This window comes from Macrosteles quadrilineatus, unplaced genomic scaffold, assembly GCF_028750875.1.
Source record: "Macrosteles quadrilineatus isolate MER2022 unplaced genomic scaffold, UCM_ALF_1.0 Scaffold_1__1_contigs__length_201487025, whole genome shotgun sequence".
NCBI lineage: Eukaryota > Metazoa > Arthropoda > Insecta > Hemiptera > Cicadellidae > Macrosteles > Macrosteles quadrilineatus.
Genome location: NW_026542594.1, coordinates 40050264 through 40055325, shown reverse-complemented (window position 1 = coordinate 40055325; position 5062 = coordinate 40050264).

Sequence of the window (5062 nt, the reverse complement as noted above, 5' to 3'; positions counted from 1 at the left end):
TTAAATCGTGTAGTTGTGCCCAACAGTATTAGATTTTCGTTAAAGTCGTTGGTAAGGGCGTCAGAGGCCTTTAAAGTCAGTTTTTTCTCCATAAGGATAACATGGGAGATAATTTTTATTTTTAAAAACATATGTTTTTAGTTGAAAATAGTCAAAGTCTACTACATAAAAAATTGGTGTGTATTATGCCTGTAAATGTATATTAAGTTTAATAATGTTTTGAGTAACTTAAAGTGTACTCATAATGGATCATACTACTTTATTTTAATGCTGAGAATAGTAAAATTTAGTTGAGAATAAGTTACCATGATTTACAAAACTGTAATGTAATATTTAAAATCACAAATATTTGACATGAAACAGCTGATCTACCAGACAATTTATTTATAAATCAAAACAAAAGAAAATCCCCTCTTCAAGTTTGTTGCTATACAAAAATATTTTTTTTTTAAATATTTGTTGTGTATTCTTAAAATGGGACCCCAGAAGATTTGGCTGTACACCGTTCAGGTCTTGATCCAATAGCCCTCACTGATTGATCGAGCAACTACACACAGGAACACTGTTACACAACTGCAGTTCGCGGCCCACAGGCCTGTTAGGCTTCTGCTGTTTTGGTAAGGTTACAATGGATAGTTGACATTTTTACGAGAATTGAAGGTGAACGTCTCGGTTTAGGGAACAGTCAAAACTTCGAGCAGAGCTATATGAACCTTCATGACGCAATACGTGAACGAGCAGAAAATGAAAGAGTCCAAATAAGCTAAAGCTGATGGATTCTCTATTTTGCCAGCAAGATTGTTTAGAGTTGGATGCCCTGTTGGTTCCATCGACCCAAACGTCGTTGAAAGTATACAAAATGGTCAAATGAAAGACAAAGCTATTTTAGCTTAAAAAAACAGTGACTGTGATTTGATCAACAACAAAGTCTTGGATAAATTGCCAGGTGAGCCCAATGTGTACAAAATCATTGATAGTTTGCTTGCAGATCATTTAAACGCCCATCTAGAATGCCTAACAGAGTTTTTAAACAATAAAGAGGTCAGTGGATTGCCAAGACACTGATTTTAAACGGGGGCAGTGGTTTTATTGGTGAGGAATATCAATACACCAATAAAGGGCCTCATTAATAAAACAAGGTTCCAAGTGAACAAAATGGTTAACAATTAATTTAATAGAATGTAAAGTCCTAACTGGAACAAGTGAGGGGGATATATTTTGATTCCGATGATAAAAATGTGCCCGTCGGAAACAAACTTGCCATTTAAAATGGGAAGATGCCAATTTCCATAAGCTTCGTTATTTTCAATGACAATCAATAAAGCACAAGGGCAATCACAAGAGTACCCTAGCACTGTTCTTACATAGACCAGTTTTCAGTCACGGGCAACTATATGTTGCTTTAAGTAGGGCTACATATTTTGATGGTGAATGCATATTTATCACGGAAATTTCTGACCAGGGTAATTTTCCTCAAGGTGATTTCACGAATAAAAACTTACTAAGTTATTCAAGGAAGTTCTTTTGTAAATAAAATAGATTGTTTTGGGATATTTTTAAAAGGGGATTCTTCATGAACCATTTTTATGTTCTTCAAATATGCTATATATTGGTTTTATTAAAATGTTTTATTAAATGTGTTTTAAAATCTTAAAATAACTATAAAATACTCGATAACTTATTAATTTGCTAAATATAAGACATATACAGCTAGAAAATGGATGGTCTGCTTTCTTTCTAAGGCTTCATTCATTACTGTATTTTTATTTCGACTGAGTCAATATATAACACGATGAATTTGTTTTCTAAATTCATATGTTTTTTTTACGGCGCGTTGAGCCGCACGGGTTCACTAGTAACATTAGAAGCTACCTTCTTCTTATTTTTATTTGTTTACGTTTTGCGACCAACAATTTTGCTGTCTACTTTAAGAGAGGGAGAAAGACTTTTACTCTAAGCTCCTTCATTCATGAAGTAAACAGTTTGGCGTCTATGAATATATATCACAGGTGTGCAATGCAGTTGTATGCTTGCAATATTGAGCGGAGCAAGTATATTAATAATTTTTTTTTAGTCAATGCTATGCTTCGTCTGTTTTATGTAAATGGAATGTCTACTATCCAAAGTCAATGCTAAATCTAGTTCACGTAAATGAGACGTCTCCTGGTCGAATCCTTATTCAATGGTACATTTGGTTTACATAATTAATGGAATGTCTACTTGCAGAACCCAAAGGTAATGCTACATTTTTTATACGTAAAGGGGAAGTATACTTACAGTATCCAAAGTCAATGCTCCTTTTGGTTAACGTAAATGAGATGTCTCTTTGCAGTATCCAATGTCAATGGTGCATTTATATCACGTAAACGGGATGTCTAGTCTACTTGCAGTAACTTATCCAAAGTCAATGGTACAATTGGTTCACGTTAATGAGATGTCTACTTGCAGTATCTAAAGTCAATGGGCTTTCTGTTCTTATAAATTAAATGTCTATTGATGTATCCAATGCAAATGACACATTTGGTTCAATAAGTAAATGGAATGTCTACTTGCAGAACCCAAATGTGTTATATGTAAAGGGGATGTCTTCTTACAGTATCCGAAGTCAATGGTTCATCCGGTTCTCATTAATTAAATGTCTACTTGAAGTATCTAATGTCAATGGCACATTTGGTTCACGTAAATGAAATGTCTACTTGCAGTATCTAAAGTCAATGGTTCATCTGGTTCTCGTAAATTACATGTCTACTTGCAGTATCTAAAGTCAATGGCACGTCTGGTTCAAGTTAATGGAATGTCTACTTGCAGTACCTATCCAAAGTTTATGATACATTTGGTTCACGTAAATCGGATGTCTACTTGCAGTATCAAAGTCAACAGTTCATCTGGTTTACATATATTAAATGTCTTCTTGAAGTATCCAAAGTCAATGTCTCTGTTTCTTGTAAATGAGATATCTATACTTTTAGTACTTAAAGTCAATAATGCATCTGGTTCACGTTAATGTAATGTAAATTGCTGTATCCAAAGTTAATGATATATTTGGTTCACATAATTTGGAATCCCTATGTGCAGTGTTCAAAGTAAATTGTACGTCTGGTTAACGTAAATGAAAAATGTTTACTTGTAACATCAAAAGCCTTCAAAAGATTATGAAAAATGGTTCATAATCCTTATTGGTTATACATGTTGTAGCAAATAATGCTCAACGGTATCAATTCGATTGTTCTTCCCTTTTGTTCTCTATTTTGCAATGTGCTAGTTTAGATGATTTATTGGTAAACACATGTTACAACTTTTGTTTACCTTTTTATTGTTATCTTGCAAATACTGTCATGGCAACCAATTAACCCATAAGGCCCATGTTAAATTTCTAAAAGTCTAAACTCACATAGGGAAGAGCCCTGTGGTACGATTTGTACCATTTCAGATTTATACTTTCCCATGGTTGGTTACTATGACTGTGCTAAATTTCATGCAGATCGCTTCAACCGTTCAGGAGGAGTATTTGTAAAACAAAAGCAGGAGTGTAGTATAAGAGCTTCGCTCGCTTCGCTTCGCTCCGCTCAATTATAATTTCACAACTTTCAGAATAATAAATTGAACTTTAGAGTATTAGCTTTGACTATTAATCCAATAGTCAATGGTATTCGTCGGAAGTTACATACCGTTTATGTTCATTATTAAAATTCACCTTTACATAAAATATATAGGAATATATTTTTTTATCAGAATTTATTTTACAATCCGTTTAAACAAATATGAGAGCAATAAGTAAAAGAGGTAACATAAAAAATGGCAGGAACCAAGCAAATGTTCATCAACAAGTCTTGCTAAAAATTGGATCAATCATTTAAATATTTACAATCTGTAGCTTAGGTCCAGCATATGCACAATTCTTTTTAATCTGGTAATGCACGGACTATTGTCCAGCCAGATTGACAGCAAGACTGTTCGGATGATATTCTAATTTTTCTTGATACTTTTTGCTAAGGTTTGTAATTTCTTCTTTCACTGATTTAATTTTGAAGTCATTCCTAATTGTAGTGTTGAATACGAACCAGGGTGCACCAATAATTCTTCTCAGCGTCTTAGCCTGAAATCGTTCAAGAATTTCGATGTTGGATTTGCTCGAGGTCCCCAAAGTTGAATTCCGTATGTCCAAATTGGTTTGATCATAACTTTATACAGTAAAATTTTGTTAGCCAATGATAATTTTGAATTCGTACCTAGTAGCCAATTGAGTTTACGAATTTTTAATTCCTTGCTGTCTCTTGCACCAGATATGAGATTTCCAATTTAATTTTTTGTCAAGAGTTAGACCTAAATATTTTGCACTGTCTGCCTCCGTTAAAGCTACATTATTAATGGTTATACTGGAGGATTGTACTCTGTTCTTAGAGTAAAAACAATATGTTTGGACTTCTTTTCGTTGACTTTTATCCTCCACTTTTTAGCCATCATTGGAACTCAGTCAAGGCAGCTTGCAGATTAACGGAAGCAGCTTAAGGGTCCACATGACTTGACAATAGTGCAGTGTCATCAGCGAATGTAGCAACTGTGACGTTGGGGACCATAGGGAAGTCTGATGTATATATCAAATATAGCAAGGGACCAAGGACACTCCCCTGAGGTACTCCAGACTGTATCGGCTTTAGATCAGATAACGAATTTTCGAATTTTATTTGAAAAGATCTATTTTGGTCAGATATGATTTTAGAAGGTTATACAAAGAGTGAGGGAGAGACGATTTGAGTTTAAACAGAAGTCCGACATGCCACACCTTGTCAAACGCCTGTTGGACATCAAAAATGCAGCAGAACAGTACTGTTTTTTTCTCAAATGTGTTTTTTATAATATCAACTAATCGGTGAGTTTGTTGAATGGTGGAATGTTGTTTGCGGAAGCCGAACTGATGATCTGGTATTAAGTTTAATTCATCAACAGTGGGGGTTAACCTTTTGAGTATTACCTTTTCAAACAACTTTGATACTATATGAAGCGAGCTTATGGGTCTGTAAGAAGATGCGTTTAGGTGGTTTGCCTGGTTTGGGATAACAAC